At 40.0% G+C, this 17,425-nt stretch overlaps 1 long non-coding RNA gene across 2 annotated transcripts; it reads left to right on the plus strand.

Annotated features, from left to right (window-relative positions):
- Positions 1-492: 492 nt before the first annotated feature.
- LOC146687647 (uncharacterized) lies at positions 493-4,282 on the plus strand. Of its 2 annotated transcripts, XR_014916377.1 has the most exons (3): positions 493-583; positions 1,691-3,270; positions 3,891-4,282. It is a non-coding gene; the product is annotated as an uncharacterized LOC146687647 (long non-coding RNA). The 2 variants fall into 2 exon arrangements; XR_014916376.1 differs by lacking the exon at positions 3,891-4,282 and having other exon boundaries at positions 1,691-3,544.
- Positions 4,283-17,425: the final 13,143 nt, after the last annotated feature.

A 17,425-nucleotide genomic window follows, 5' to 3' on the forward strand; every position in this document is an offset into this window, starting at 1 on the left:
AAATTGTTTTGTTTTTATGTTTCATGCAAGTCCGGTCACTTAACATTCCCATTTTTTCACATGAGGTCTTTAGACATAGAGCGAGATCATGTGATTATTTGTAGAAATCTTTCAAGGTAAAACATACAGTACTTTTAAAGTAACAAAGCCGTGTATCAGTTTTGGGGCCCATAAAAGTGTAGAATAAAGGAAATTGAATTTCCCCTCATCATACTGACAAAGTCAAATTTTGACATTTGATTGCAATAAAAAAAAATTACAACAGCAAACGACTTTAATGTGATCTCTTTGCATTACTCAGCAAATTCTGCAGGTCTTCATGCAAGCTCTTCATGTGATCTTTTAGGAACAGACAGGTGGCAGCAGAGAGCCATGAGGCCAGAGCAGCTAATGCCCTGGGGTCCCATGCAACACAATTAGAATGTGTCTTTTATTCCATGCCAGCTCCATCTTAGTGTCAGGACATTCAGAAGGTAGAAAAGCAAGGGAACAACGGCAGAAGTGACAAAGCCAAAGAAATGTAGTGAGCAGAAGATGAAGCCACACACATGCTGGTGATGGGACGCAAGCCCTGGATAACACTGTAAGTAATGACATTTCTTGAACATGTTTTATGTCATTTGGAGTGTCTGAATGGCATTTCATGGAAGGCAAATGGGCTTTAGCACACAGGTGATATCATTAATGAAAAAACTGAACAAGCTGATGATTTGCCATTTAATTAAATCACATATTTAAAATATGTTCATCATGATTCTTTCTCCCTATGTCTTTTATGGCCACACAGAGGGCCTTTTTTTAAAAGCATTTTTGGTCTGGTGTCAGCATTTTGGCACAGGGGAGTGATTTAAGGAGGCATGGCATGCTTGCCATGCCCTTCACCTGACTGTTCCAGTCTGCCTTCAAAGTGTATGCAAACAATTAAAATGCCACAGCCCTTTTAATTAGCTCCAGGGTACAGATTGACAGCTCTGGGTGTTGGTGATAGCACAGTAACTAGCTATTACTCTAAATATTTGGTGCGTTGCATAGTTCAGACCATAAGCGTGGGATATGGATGAGTAGTAGGTTTGTTTCTGTTTTTCCTATAGTTGACAGTCTACTTGTTTTGTTTCATTTGGCATCTTCATAGACAAAACAATAGTACTTGATAAGGCAAGTAGAAGGGTTTTTTTAAGGTTATAACCTCAATTAGTGCTCAGATCCAATGTTTCAAAATGTGTCATCAACACCGCTTCGCTGTGCCACCTTGAAACAATGTTGATGTTGACCTGAAGATTACAAAGTTCAACCTAAATCACCGAGCTACAGCTCAAAAGCTCGGGACAAAGCTCATAGACGTCTCTTAGGTCTGAGCAGTTGAGATTTAATTGATGGTTAATCTCTTTGAAAAGAGATATTGACCACTTTTTAATCAAATACCTTTAGAAAAAAGCGTAAAAATATGATTTAAACTTCCAGCTTTAATTTTTTTCAATGCAAATTAAAGAAAAAAAAAAAGTGGATCCATAAATAAATAAATGGTAAAATAAAATAAAAATAATACCTACAAAGAGCACTAGATGCTAGTATGACCCTGTTATTTCAGTGTCAAACAAGTTTTTGCTTTTGATCTTAAAACCACTCACAATAATTGTTTGTCACTGAAATGAATTGAAGTGTAATATCTCAGTAATGCATATCTCCACAGGTTCATAGAAGTTTATTGCACTGACAGCTTTGGCAACAGCATCAAAGACAAGCATGGGCAGATGAAGAATAGAAGTTCCATGGCATGTGTTGGATATCACATTTCAGTTCAAGTGGAAATCCTGCAAACGTCTCTGTGCGTTTCAACGCATTCACTCTCTCTCTAATTAAACCTGTTGTTTTCACTCAGCCAAAAATATTTTACTCCATAGGTCACCTCAGCGGTTGTTATAAGAATGCTGCTGCTATTGTTTACAGTCTGCTGATATTGTGTGGCACTACGCTACTAGACAAGTGACAACATGCTGCTTACTGATCTTTCCCCATCCTGAAAAACTGGCAGATTCTGTTGATTGTGTTACACTTCAGAAGCAGTTTTTTATAATTTAACAATAGGCGACTGGATGATATACTAGAGTGATAATATGCTCCATATTTTTTGTGCAATTTAAAAAGTAACCCACATTCAGTATACATGCTTTCAATAACATGACTGAGCAGTCACGCACCCTGATCCTGACCCCTGATTTTGGTGCTCGTGGATATGACATTTATTATTTACAGCAGTGCAACTGTGTGAGAGTACATCTGAGTCTCTGGTGAGGCCCAAGTTCACTGCAGGCCCCTTCCACCATTCTTAAAATGTAATTATAGGGTGAATTTTTTTTTTTTTTTTTTTTGACACAGGCATTTGACAACTCTGTTTAAATTTTCCATTTGCGTAATATATTGAGCCAAGATGATTTGTTAATATTCACAAGTTGTTATTTAACATAATTTCTGATTTTTGTAAAGAAAGAAGAAAAAAAAGGAGGGACATTATTTTAATTTATTTATTTTAGATAAACGTAAAACCTACAAACATTTATTTTGTTATATAAATAAATATCTTACAGTAGGAATAAAAGTATTTTAGTGTGGAAGTGTGTGATTGTGTTTTGGCTTTTACAATGATGTAAAAGAAAAATAATGAAAACAACGAATTAGGCCAAATATTGATGTTATATTGGACTACTCAAAGTGCACTGAAATTTTACTCTCAATTATTACAAGATATAGCCCAGCTTAGTACACACATTATGGACAAATTTCAAACAAAACACAACTGAACTAAAACAAAAATATAAATATGATTTCCCTATAAATAGGATTTAGAATAAAAATTTCCTCTTTAAAAGTATGCTAAAAGGTTAACAATTTCCGTGTTCAATTTTAAATAAATACAGCCCATTTTTTATGTAAAAGAGACAAGTCCTATTTTCCCCCTCTAATTAAGGGATTTTAATAAAATAAAATAAAGATTAGGCCTGTGGGGTTTATCTAGTATATGCTTTTTTCTAAAAGCATGTATTCCCTTAAGGCCAGACCTTAATGTTGAGTGTGTGTTGATGTTTAGAGATGGCGCAGATCCAGCGCGGCGCAGTCCACCCCATCGGGACTGTATTAGATCTCTAATTGATGCCTCTCCCCTCGTCGCTGACAGTTACGCACAAACCAGGATCAGGTCACGGAATTTAGCGCGACCTGAAGAGGTGGCGTAGACCGCCTTCAGAGCCTACAGTGGATTAAAAACATAATGAGGTGAGTCGAGGTTCAGCTGCTTTGATTGTAAAGTAACTTTTTAAACTTAAGGATTGTCGGATAACCGGAGCGGAAAGGCGAATCACTTGTTTTTATGACGATTTTAAAGTAATGAGTGAGCTATTTTTACACTACTTCTATTTAACAGACGTCATGGCTAATTTACATGTGAAATTAAACATGTTCAAATTTGGATCAATCCACAATCTGCCTTAAAGCTGGCAGGTTACATTTTATTCACAGTAAAAAAAAAAAAAAAAAAAAAAAAAAAAAACCCGAAAAATATGTTTTGTTATGTTAAAGATTTACACGTGTTTTAAAACATCAAAGCAGCCCCGAAAAATAGGGCCTCGAACAGATATTTGTTGGCTTTACTTTCAGGATTATGATAATAACGATAACTCTGTCACAAATCTTAAATACTTAAAATGAATGAATTATTAATTTTGTGATGGAATTTACATAATAGGTTTGGAAATTTTCCGTGAGCAGACATTATAGAGGTTTACAGATTCATGAATATTACATCTCTCCTTCAGTTCAAGTATGTGACATTGCTGCTTTCAGCAAGTTTATTTAGTCTGCTATTCATCCTCAAAGTGCCCTCACTTGTTCTGCAGAGCATGGCTGAGAAAGTAAAACACACCAGGGCCATAGGAAGAAGAAGACGAGAAGAAAAAGAAGAAATCTCACAACAAATTCTTCTTTTTTTTAACCAGTTTTGCTTTGTTTTATTTTATTATTTGCTATTTGCTATATAAAAACACTATTAGTCAACATGTATGAATTTATAAAAGCTTGGACTGAAACAAGTTTGAGGATGAAATATATAAACATTACGAGCTGAATCATTTTTGGATGATCTTTCTTACTGTGCTGCACTTTGACTAAACCGTCCTGTAAGTATATTGTTATGTTTGTGTCAAACAGGAATGTTATATGAATTATTTTTTCAGTTCCCCAGAAGTCACCTTTCTCTGTGGTCAATAAAGGTGTTGACATCGTCATGCCATTTGCGTGTATTCTAATGTTTGTGTGTGTTTGCTTGTTTTCATGCTTGTCACAAAGAAATAGAGAGTGGGAGGTCGGGGTGGGACTGCCATCGCTGTTGAATTTATGAGTGTGTCGTGAAGTATCTCTGATGACTAAACAGAGTCTGTGCGTACACGTAAACACATACATACATCCTGCCCTCATCAGAGAAGACATCACGGGACATGAAAAACAGCACAAAGCCAAACTGTGGAATTAATCATAAAGATGAGTTCTATTTTATCCATTGACCAGTCGAACTGTAAGGCCGTGTGGCTGCTGCGTGGCTGCAGCTCTTAAAAGGAAAATTATACTGGTGTCAGCAGAAAACGTAACTGGTAAAGTCATGTTTATAGTGAAACAGTCCTCAGACTCACCCACCCATCCCCATCCTGCAACCCCTCACTGTGGTTTCTCTTTTTGCACCTTGTGTTTTGCTTTTGTTGTAAGTTTCTTCCCGGCACTGACAAAAGGGGACAATGTTGTCTGTTACATAAGACCAACCTAGTATTGTTAAGAGTTGGGTGACTTTGGAAACATACATTGCACTTCTTGATATGGAAGATTAGGCTCGGATGAGGATGTTCATTCCCCCTCCTTTTCATCTATGTTTTGACTAGCATGCCAGCTCTCTGACTAAGAGTGAAGTGCCGACACCCCTGGAGTGGATTCTGAGCATACCAAGGAGGAGATGCCTTTGAAAGGACAGATGTTCCTGGGCTTAGCCTGCCTCCTACCCAACCTACCCACCACTCGCCTTCCATTGTATATTTGTTCTTGCTCTATAAATAACTGGCCGGTATAAGTCACAGAAAAATGTAACCGATGCGCCGCTGACCTCTGAGCCCCTCATCTTTGGGAGTGAAAGACACTTTGAAAAGAAGCAACTAAAGCATTAGAAAAGTTGGCTGATGCAGACATGGTAAATGGATTTGGGCTAAGGGACACAGTGAGCACACCCATTTTGTCCACATAAAGACCGGTCTTGATGTCTGGACCGGCTCAGCTGTCTTATGTAACAGCAGTTTGTAGTCGTGACAGATGAGGCGTGATGGGCTCAAGCCAGTTCAGCCACATAATCCAAAAATATACCAGCCGTATTTATGGGATAATATAAGCGTATTTGGAGTTCTTAAAATTTCAAAACTGAAAGCCAAGTTTGCTTGCCTGAGAATTTCCATGTCGGTGGAAACAAAATGATACCCAATAAAAATATTTAAAAATATTTATAATATTTAATTTTTCACCAAAACTTCTGTGCCACTTCAAGTACCAAAAACGATCACGTGTTGCTAGTTTGCACTTGAAGCCTTTTTGCAAGTTTTGTGAGACTGCAGAGTGTTTGCCCTCTCGCTGTGGCTGCAGGGATGAATGGATGATTGTTCTTTGGCCCTTGTGACAACCCTCCTGGGGCCCATCAATTCGCCGAGCCTCCTGGAACATCAGGTCATGGCTAACCAGGCTCTGAAGCGGCAGCCTGGCCTCACTGTGCTGATTTTTCCCCAGTTAGAGCTCAGGACCTCCAGGGCGCACAGCTGGGTCCCTTAAAAAAGCCCAGCTGAATGGTTTTAGAAACACTGCAGCTCCTCTTACCCCACACTCACTCTCCATCGAGAACAGCGCCGATATCAGATACTGTGTTTTTTACTTGATATGTTCATCTTTGCTTGCCAAAGCCCCTGGAAACCGTATTAAAGTCTGTGTTCCATATTTTCAACCAATGGGCCTCTTTAAGTCGAAGAATTTGTCCAAAATTTCCATCAACCCCTTTCTCCTTTTCTTTTCCCACATTTTTCTCCACATGTCTACATTTCCCTGCCTCTTCCCCACATGCTCACACACATCTTAATTTTCTCTCTTCCCCCCTCCAGCTCTGCTATCGTGTTGTATCAGTTACAGCTGACCACCAGTCAGGTGGGTCTGCGGGAGATTTTAGATCACGGAGGGGCAGCCAGCTCTCTCAATGCCTTCAGCCTGCTCCTAGACTCGAGTCCCAGGCCCCGCTGAGGCCTTGTCATGGGCAGCGCAAAGAGACACCTGGCCAAACTACAGAAACACTTCCAGCTGCAGGCTGCCTGATGCTCACCACAGAGAGAATTCAGGCCAAAGGTGGAGAAGTGGAGCTCAACTATTTCTCTGGGTTTGAGTCCATATCGTGTTTATTTTAATTGCAGCACCAAGCATTTGCCTGTAGAATCTGAGGCTGTTTTTCTTTTTCTTTAAAAAAAAAAATAATTGCACAACATCACAATAAAATTCTCATTCCACAAAACAAAGTGAAAGAGCTTTAAGACTTCTCTCAAAGTGAAAGTGGAGCAACTCAAGGGGCAGAGAAAAAAAAACGCCTGAGAGAGAACAACAGCTCCCTTTTCTCTGCAACCAGTTGACATGAAAGACCACATTATGTCTGAGATTAGAGGCAATTACACTGGGAGTGCGCTTCAAGACCTTTGTTTGCCAACATGACAGGAGGGAGCAGGGCTGTAATTTGATGAGGGGGCTGCGCGAGTGAGAAACTCTGCATGGCAAGCTCCTGGCAGACGGGAGGCAAAGAGAAGCCTTTGTCCGTGGCGCGACCAAGCCTTTTGGTAGAAATGTAACTGTTTAGATGAATCTGATGAATCTGAGATAAATTACTTGCAGGAGACCTTTTAAAAAAAAATCCCCATTATCAGATTTATAACACTGCTACAATATTAGGCTGAAAAGCCAGTTTAAAGAGACTTTTAACCCTCTGGGGCAGGTACGTTTATGTTTGCCTTTTGTTCCACATGACAGTTCAAAAGCCGCTTTCTCTATTGTTTCAGCATTTATATTAATTCAAATGCCACAATTGTGTCGGTTCATTCAAATGTCACAAATACTGTAAACACGAGATTCAAGCTGAACCTTCGGTCAAACAAAAGCAGCACACCGGCTCTTCGAGACGTGACATCTCCTCTATTCTGGCCCGGAGCATTGTTCGAGCACACTGAGAGTTTTCAGGACAGGAAACGAGCAGCTTGTTCCAGACCCACCGGCAGAATGGAACACGTCTTTATTTGAGGGAAGTCATTCCGCTGATATATAAAACACCAAAGCAAGGTTTCCTTCCCCCTCACTTTCCTGGTGCTATCCCCTTCAAAAGGACATGTCCTTTATACTGGGCTCACATGCACACACGGGACCAGAAGAAAAATAAACAGAGGCAATTTAAATATCAACCAAACCTGCCTTCTGTTTGAATGGAGGGGCTACTGCGGCAGCTCGGCTTCAGCTCGTCCGGTATGCTGTGGTGCAAACGTGTTCAGGCTTTGGGTTCATGGTTGGAAAGCAAACTGAGAAGCAACAACAAAGCAAGGCTATAGTATAAAATTATTATAGTATAGTATCTAATATAAGGCAGCTTATCCCAGAAACAGAAAACCACACAAATCCAGAGGGCTTAATGGTAAAAGATGGCATTCAAAGGTAAATTTATTGCATTTGTTGACTTGTTTGTGATTGAGCATTTAATGACACAAATGATAGCTTTAGTCCAAAATAAATAGCGCATAAAGCTATTTATTTTTGCATGAATAATGAAGTTCACGTGTCGTAGAAAGTTATTGGTAAATATCTTCATCAGCATCTAATCCTATACTTTTCACCCCCTGCTGTCTTTGCTGTTCTCTTTGGCCGAATTTTCCCATAAGGCTGTGTGAAAGGAGGAAGAGGACCACCTATTAAAGTGAAATTGTAGGAGTGATGGATGGGAGGCTGTTGAGGGGGAGTAGAGCAGCCAGCATACACCTCAGGGGAGGGGAGGATGATGAACAGGGGGTGGGAGAGCAGGGGAGAGTTCACCAAATCCAAACTCACACCTCTTGCTCTGGGGTGGAGCGGGTGGAGACCTCCCATGCTGACTTGAAATTAGACTTCATTCTCAGAAAAACTTTTGCCTGTTTATCCTAAAATGTCCATCACTTCCATTAAAAAATATGACTTTTAAAAAATAAATAAATTATGGAGCCGCAGCAATTCTAGTTATGCGTTATATTCTTAGATGAAAGGAAGAAATTCTTCAAGAGATATGTGTTGATGATCAAATCAGTCAGTGCTCATGTGGTCCAAGCATTTGTAGCCATTTCACATGCATCATCATTTTTATCCAGGATGTCAGGTCAACTCGTAAAACTCAAAGACATGCCGTTAGCTAGCTTAGCTTAGCCAAACATACAGCCATACTTTCTTTTTGCATTTCTCAGATGAGATTTAACTTAAAAAAAAAAAAAAGAAGATATATGTTTATCTACTGATTGATAAATTATAAAATGACTATGTTTGGTCATTTTACAACAGGTGACAAGTTTTTCATTATTTTTTAATAAACAGTACAGACTAAACTTAAATACAAATTCACGCAGATACATTTAGGCACAATGCTACATAAACGTATGGTGCACAGACCTTAACCGGTTTCCACAAAACAATAAAAAAAGGAAGGGATGCTTTTGAAAAGTGCTCACCGAGAGTTGAGTCTTCTAGAGCAAAAATGATATTCAAAAAACAAAAAACCCCTGCTGGAATCAACTTTGTCACTTTCTAATCCTGTAGTCAAATTTCACGACAATAAAGTCATAAAGAGGCAAATGGAGCGGCTGTAGCACTTGTGGTTTAATGCCTGGGGTGTGGAGGAATTACTGCTGTAGTAGTTTGCCTTTAACTGTCAGGAAATGACCCATAATCTGCAAGCGTTTGACTGCTGCAGCATTCCTGTGAAATGACACAAGTTGAAGTAGATTAGGGGTTGGGTAATTAGCTCATTAGTCAACATAAACACATGGCATGGCTCCCCCATTTCTACCCACCACCCCCACAACTGCCCACAGCTGGTGGCAAAAGTAAGTTCTCACCAGCACACGCAAACACACACACTCAGTCTCTAGCTCTCTCTCATACACACACACACTAGCTGCACCCAGACCACTTCATCATTAATCCAGCTCTTTTCTTCTGGACTTTTTTTTTTTTCCTCTCTACATTTTTTTCTCTCCCTGGCTTCATCATCTCTTCTGTTCTGCTTCTCTCCAAACAAGCCACTCTTTTATATTGTAACCCTGGGGGCTGAGGGCTAGCCACTTTTCACCAGCACCTCACAGCTTATCAGAGCACTTTATCAGCCTGAGGGAAAGAGATGTGGGTTAAAGCTCTTCTCTCTCCTCTGTGGCTCAGAAAACCAGCAGGCTGTCAGCAAACAAATATTTGTAAGCTGGGGCTCAGAAACGTGTGCCTTCTGACAGAGGGAAAAGCTTAAGGGGTTTTGTATTTCAGTGTGTGGGTCAGTGTGTGAGTCTGTGTGAAAAACACAGGATATCCTTTGTGCAACAAGGTAAGCTCGTCCCCACACGTTACCTCTTATTGCTCGGGGGACAAATCCAGAACAAGAGGGACCTGAACAGCTCTTCACACCTCCTTAAGTGCAAGTAGGAGGCTTCAGCTTTCTCCTATGCGTCATCTTTCAAACCTCTGTTCTCCCCCTTCCCTCCTCTCTTCACCTCCTTTTGTAGATCAGCATAGTTCTCTCTTTCATCAGTGCATAGTAAATAATATCAAATATCTTGCAAGCTTCTGTCACAAGTGTTGAAATGTTGAAACATTCCCAAGGTTCACCTGCACGCTGCTGATTAAAAACTTTTGAGAGAACCTCACCGTTACTGAAACACTTCCTTGGCACCTTGAATTTCAGGCACAGGCAACTTTTCATTGCAGAACAGGACTGGGTGTGTTTGCCTCAGTGCCAATGAAAACAGAAACTCTCTTTGATGATGTTTAGTGACCGAATGTATGAATGAACATTTGTGCGACTTTTCACTGTGCACGGCTTGTTGCGAGGCAAGCCACTCGAGAAGCAGTGCACCTTGGTCACGGTAGCGCTCGACGGGCGGAGCAAGCTGATGAGAGAGAATGAAGTGTGAAAGTGAAATGCTCTGGAGGGGTCCAGTCAGTCAGTGTGGTTTGCTACTGCACCAAACTGGCAAATTGGAGTTTAGTAAGAGCCACTTAATCAGGAGACAACAGGGCTGATGAAGCCATCCATCATCGCCCTTGGGGAGACAGCACTTATAGTGATGCACACCATTTTCTGGGTCATTTAAAGAGGAAAAACACACACGATCACTCCTCTGGTTTAGCCACGTCTTTTTAGATGCTTAAAGTACTTAAAAGTATGTTTGAATTGTTTCTGCTTGGGAGAGTGTGCGTGTGTGTGAACCTGATCGATTGTGCAAGTGAAAATCTTGCTTCAGGTGTAGTTGGTTTCCATAAATTGCAGTCATGGGTGGAGAGTTAACATGCAAAGGCAAAGTTCATTCTTTGCACAGGTTTTGTGTCATCACCTAAGAACTGCAAGAAGTGGGGAAGTGCAAAAAAACAAACAACCCTGCCATGACATTGATGAACAAATCAATCTATACAGTTTTTTTGTACTTAGTTATTACATTTATTGGTATATTTTTGTGTTTTACTCAAAGCTCTCCCTCTTAATCTGTCATTAAAAAAGTTTATCTACATATCTTTCCTTTCACAAAGCATCTTGTCATGTCTGCATACAGTCAAAACGCTTTTGAAATAATTGTTTTACCACTGTTTTAGTCATATTTGCTGCAAACTTGCAATGAAAAAAATGTCAATTAAAATGACTGTACTGTGAATGTACTATCTTGTGCGTGTATGTCGCTGCATTGCAGTTTATTTCTGACTTTATCCTGCTGGAAGAAATAGTTTTTTAATGTAATTATTTATTTATTTACTTTAAAACACTTTTGTAAATAACATATTTAATAAACATTCTTGCTCGGAAATTTTGTATTCTGTGTTCTTGGTAGTTTCATAAATACTTATACTTAAAAATTCCACGTTTGTGTTGACAAAACAAGCAGTGATTTGGCAAAAGGACAATTTAAAGTGTGTTTAAATCATTTAAACGCATTAAAACTCAAAATCAGCGTGGACCAGTGGCTTAATGTGGCTTTGCCGGAAAAACAGATTTAATCTAGGGGACAAGTGTAAAGAGGCCAATTGAAATGATTTTATTACTACACAACATTAAATAACCCTCATATGCCAGATGTTTTCCCTCATTTCTGTTTAATCAGTTTTGGTACTAATACCAAAAGTAAGTACAACAAATTTGTTATGAGGGATGCTACCAGTGACAGTGATTGGTGAGGGAAACTGCCACACCTTGCTCTTTGGCAGCAGGCCATGGCCTTATCAGGCTTGACGGATTACGCTGACACCCAAGCTATCTTAATGACTCCCTCTATCTACCCATCTCCCCTTTCCTTCCTCTCCCTTTCCCAGCCCTTGGCCTTGGTCCTCCATCCTCCCACTGTTAAAATATCCAGAGCTGATTTTTGCCATTAAGTGTGTATGTCTGTGTGTGTGTGCGCGCGCTAAACTGGAGGGAGGAGGTTATTGCCGCGCTGCCTCACAGTTTGCAGTGAAGCGTAATTTAGGAGCTTATAAAATGATCTTTTATTGACAGCCAGCAACAGCAGTTGCTGATGACTCACGACAGAGTAGGTGGAAAACAACGGTTATGTCATGTTGTCTGAGAAACAAATACGATACAAACAAAAACACACCTGTCATAACCTGAAGCATATGTTGGGAACTGAAACTTGCAACACTGTTGACTAAGAGCATTAATTACCTTTAACACCTTTTCTTGCCAATGTGCCTCATCACTATGTCGGACCCGTGTTAACACTAGGTGTGCTGCTACTATAGGAGGTTAAAAAGACACTGCAGGGTGAGCAGTTGGCATCCTGGAGTCTCATTTCCTGATTTTTAAGAGGGCATCCTTCCTTCTTTTTCTCCAACTTCCTTTGCTCTAACACCAGTGTGCACAATGGGCGTCTTCACAGGTTCTCTCGGTAGAAGGTGCCTTCATGTGGCTGTTCTGACCTTTGCTTTAACTCGCTGACAAATGTTCACCGAGCGTAGCGATTCTCACCTATTAGAGTGAAAAGTTGTCTGACAGTTGTCATTGACCATGGCTCTAAAAAAAGAATGAAAACTTGTGTCCTTGTCGAGGTGGTTTGTTGATGTTTACTTTTGTTTTCCTTCTAAAACGACCAAAATGGATGTGTCGCTGATAGAAGAGCAAGGCTGTTAAATGTGGACTTTTTGCAGAAAATAAATACTGGTTGACTGATTGCAGCAAGGGTAAACATATTGTAGAACATGGTAATAGCAAGGACTTTGTGCATGTTGCACTAAATCAACATACACCACCGAAAAAGATACAACAGTCAAAAGTGTTGGTTCTTAAAGGGTTGGTTAAAAAAGAGAGCATTAGCATGTACTGGTATCCTATTTTTGATAGGATAAATAATATATATAAATAAATAAATATGCAAAATGCACATTACAAAAAAGTCATGAGTGAGAGTTACACCAAAATTCTAAAACACGATCACTCAGCAAATACAAATGGTCAATTTTACCTGTATGAGCGTCAGAGTTAGTGAGGATTTCAATGTTACTCTTGCTACTGTAGCACAGCATTAAATTCACAAGGGCGTTTTTGCAGTGTATGGTCTAATAACAGCCTTGTCACTATCATTAGCTAAAGTCCCGACATATGTTTGAGAAGGTGCAGGCTGGGAAATCCCGGTGTTCTAACACTACTCGTCGCTGAACCTCAGCCACAGTCTACCATGGACTTTCTCACATGAACACCAATTAAGCATGATTCAGGACAGAAGTAAAGTCAGATGCACTTTGCAAAAAGAGCATTTGTGTTTTCTTCTCTCCCGACGTCAGAGCGGGTAACCGGTGTGTGCGGTCCAAGTATTCTGGTTATAATAGTAGCTCAGTGTTCCGGGAACTCCGGGATAAAAAAGTGAAAAAAATAAGGCAGTAGGTTTTTTGTATAATAATTCCATCATTCTGTAACACAGCACACGAGGGAGGGAGGAGTGTTTCTCTCTCTCTTCTTTTTTCATTTTTTTTTTTGTTCTGGCAGGTTTCATAGCCTGTCCACGGAAAGCATACTCTGCACATTCTGCAGACAAGGGTCTTCAGGGAGGAAATAGAGAGGAAATTGTGCAGAAAGTGTAAAAAAATCAGTCTCTCCTCTCGTTCCCTGCGTCTCTGTGGCTCACTTCACACAAAGAAAGACTCCTTGTTTTCAAGTTCGCTTCTAATTACTCATATTTAACCCTCGAGGGGCAAGTTAAGAAAAAGGAGATTTGGGAACAAACAATAAAATCAACATATGATAATAGAACCCCTACGCAAACGAGAGCCTCGCTAAACTGTTTAAAAGTCAGATTGTTCGTTGGAAAGAAGATCGCACTCATGTGATTGAATTAGTTTTGTCCAGTGAAACTGCATCTCCACGCTCTGCCAGATTATGAGCCCTACAATTCTCTAACACGATAATAAACCATTAACGCTGGTGTTAAGTCGTAATTTAGATTGAATGCAAATGTAGTGAAACTAGATCACTAGCCACTCCGCCAACTGCCGGAAAATGATGCAGATTTTCCTCATAATTCCGGCTTCAGCAAGAATGCCGAGGACAACTGGGAGAAGAGGAACAGGAAACGTCCAGCTTTGAAAGATACTGGAACATTTAATCCTGAATTAGATAAATAATGTTAATCTTACTCTAGTCTGTCAGTTTTACCCTTAACTTTTTTTTTATTTCATAAAAGCTGAGGCAATGACTTGAAGTGATTGTGGTGGTTTAGAAGGAGAGCGACAGAGAGAGAGAGGAAGAGAGACAGATTGTTTTGGTACTTGTGACTGTGGGGATTGTAAATGTTCTCAGGAGGGCTCATCTCTGCCAGGTGGCTACACTTTTGGAGCTGGTAAGTAACCTCTACTGCATGCTGTCACCATCCTGTGAAATAACTCCCCTGGTGTCCAGTGGCTGGTGCTGTCTTTGAGAAAAGAGACAAGAGTAGTTCAGGTGATGTTTAAAACTGAAAAAGCATGTTTTTTTGCCTAGAAAATAACGTTTACTGTACACCTAAACCTTGTGTACACAAACACTTTTTTTACACGATACGTATCAATAAAAATCAATCCCTCTAAATAAACAATGAAACAAAATCCTTATCTGAGAGACAGTTAGACACAAAAGACAGATAGAGTGACTGTCACTTTGTCCAGAATGAACCGTGCCAAACAGATGCATCTGCCAATCAGCCCGGGATGAATTTAGGTCTCTTCCTTTTCATGCCATGCCAAACTAGAAATAGACCCACGGCCAAACAATCCTTCTGTAATCAAATACCACTGATAGGATTGCAGAAAAGGCTGTTCATTACTGTTTAATTTGGCCGTTTGCATGTGTCCCACACAGTCAGAACAAATATTCAAATTAGGAAGGCAAGGTATTCATTGTCTGTGGTCTCTACCTATGAAAATGACACATGGAGATTAGTTGCTCCGTACGTTTGTGAGACACCTACGAAGTAAAAAATGTCACCACCCTTGATCCAGGGTTACTAAAGCAAAGAAAAAGGAGGGGGGAACTTCAAAGACACTTCTAAGTAGATTTGACAGTGGGGTGCCATGCCACAAAAGACCATGTTTGGGATTGAATGAAAAGAAGCGTGTCACCGGAGGGAAATGTGGTCAGGCATGTTCAATGTATCAAAGGAAAATAACTGATAAATAAAAGGAGGATGGAAAGGTTGTAAACTTCACAGCCTGTGCCGAGGAGGGAAGAGACCCCTGCAGTCTCTGATTATTTAACCACAAAGCCAGCTCCAGTTTCTGTTGGCTGCATCCGAATAACACAAACATGCACTAATACAGAAACACTGAGCGATCATCGCAGGCCCGAAAAATAAATCACATCCGACTCAGACTGTGAGTAATAAAGATATCACACAAGACATACAAGGCTTTGATAAGAAGGCGCTGCCATATATTGAAATGTATGACTTTTTAAAAACATTAATAGGATAATGTTTACAATAGCTTTTACTATTAGAAATCAATAAAATAAATTTATTTAACATTTACTTCATAAATATTTATACATACATACAAATTTATCAACAAACTTGCTTTTCTTTGCTATCTCAAATTAGGAAGCCAGTAGAGTAACCTGCAGTTTATTGGCTTTAATGCTCTTGAAGTAACATAATGTCAATTTTATAGCTTATTCCCACAAACAAGAGACCCAAATTTGATGATATAATTCAATTTTCTTGGCAAAAGTAGCTTAATTTTTTTTTTAAAGACTCTTAAACCAGATGCAAAACTGGATTTATAAAGTTTGCTAAAACCTACAGCTTGAACATTTATCGGTTTGCAATAATCAATTCTTATTGTTTAAATGTCCATCTGTACAATAGAAGTGCAGATCGCAGCATGCAAACAAACTGATAAACACTTGATCACACATTCCTTCAGAGAGCATCGTTAATGTCACAAGGTCTACGCGGCACCTTCGAATTTTGAAACATTGTAGATTTTGGCACATTTACTCTGAGATCAGAGGGGGAAACTCGACAGGACAACATTCCCTTCGAGGGACTTCTACCCCCATCTCACGAAACTATTCTTGCCAGAAAAAATGTCTCCACCAAATGTCCTGTAACAGGCAGTCGGAGTTTAATCTGTGTGTTGTGCCTTGACTTTGTTGGGCCTGACAGCCCGGGTAATGGAGCGTATGAATGGTCCAGATTCCCGTGCAGGTACAGAGAACCTGAGGCCAGGAACCTTTCAGAAACTCAGCTGATTACAAAAAAGGGGAACACTTCCACCGCTGGCTTGGTAAAATAAACAAATATGGTATGGAAACCCATCAGTTGTAATAGGGTTCTGGGATCGGCTTGGAGGGCACATTATTTTCTTTCTCCAAAGGAGCAAAGTAAAAAGAGAGTCTACAGCTGGGTCGCAAAGATGTGGAGCTGCTTTACATGTCAACAACGGGGTTATTCATCTCTCAGAAGGTGCGCAGATCTTCGGTCTGTGACTCAATATGTAAAAAGAGGAGGGGTTGAGAGCTGTGTTAGAATTTGAGAAGTGTTAATCAGGGAGAGGATGTGTGCCTTCTGGCCTGTACCTGATTACCTCCAAATGGGCCAGCAGAAGCAGCAACAGCTGGGTTCTACAACAGTGTGGGGGTAGGAGGTTGAAGGTAATCATCTGAAGACACCACACACAGGATTACAGGACAAAAAGGTGGGACTCTTCACGGTATCTCAGATTTGGGATTTAGTGAGATGGTTCTGAGGAATTTCATTTGCGCCTTTATCATCTCTGTGACGTATAATGTGTTCAAGGCAAAAAGGGCAGTTGCTAATTGCACTGATGGGAATTATTTAACCTTCATTTCTCTTGTGCCGTTATCTATGGTTGCCCCTGGCAGGTGCCTCTAACAGAGTTTGTCAGTTCATTAATCCCAGCTGCAGGACAAGAATGCTGTTTTTCTCCCCCAGGATGATTGACCCTGACAGTGAGAGTGAGCCGGTGACTGCTAAGAGATAATTTTGGATTCCCCCCGCCCTCTGTCTTATCCCCATCTGAGCTCAGCACATCACTCACCTTCTGTTGCCATGTTTAAGTACATGACTTAACATTTTGACTCTGATGAATTATGGCTCTTTCTCAATAGCTCACTCTCATATTTTGTCTGTCTCTTTCGCTCTTGTCAGTCTTCCTCCCTCTGGTTTTCAGATATGTTTTTACACAGTCCTGCCACACGGCCATTTAAAGGCCAGTGATTTTTACGAGACAATAAAAAAAAGGAAAACATGTTCTATTTGGTTTCTCGTGTGTGTCTTTAGTCACCTGACTGAGTGGCTGAGGTGCATTATAGCTTTTATGTCCTGAAAAGACAAATGATTGGTTTTATCAAACAATAAATTCCCATAGATTGCCCTGAAAAAGTTGGCTGTTTGAATAAGGTCTTTTCTCAGAAGTTGCTGTAATAACAGCTATAGGCAGCCAACTTTGATTTCTATTACCCAAGCATGGTGTGGCTGTATTTTTAACTCATAAAGATTACATTAGCATTTACTTGTATTGATTTCTGATCATCCTATTAATGTAAGACCAACATAAACTCCAAACGAGACACAATGCTGGTCTTATATTAATACATTAACTGTTGTTTAGATCTAGTTGGTCT

The sequence above is a fragment of the Copadichromis virginalis genome, linkage group LG18 (genome assembly GCF_057382275.1).
Source record: "Copadichromis virginalis isolate Kocher_CV1m ecotype Utaka linkage group LG18, C_Virginalis_male_GT1.1, whole genome shotgun sequence".
Taxonomy (NCBI): Eukaryota; Metazoa; Chordata; class Actinopteri; order Cichliformes; family Cichlidae; genus Copadichromis; species Copadichromis virginalis.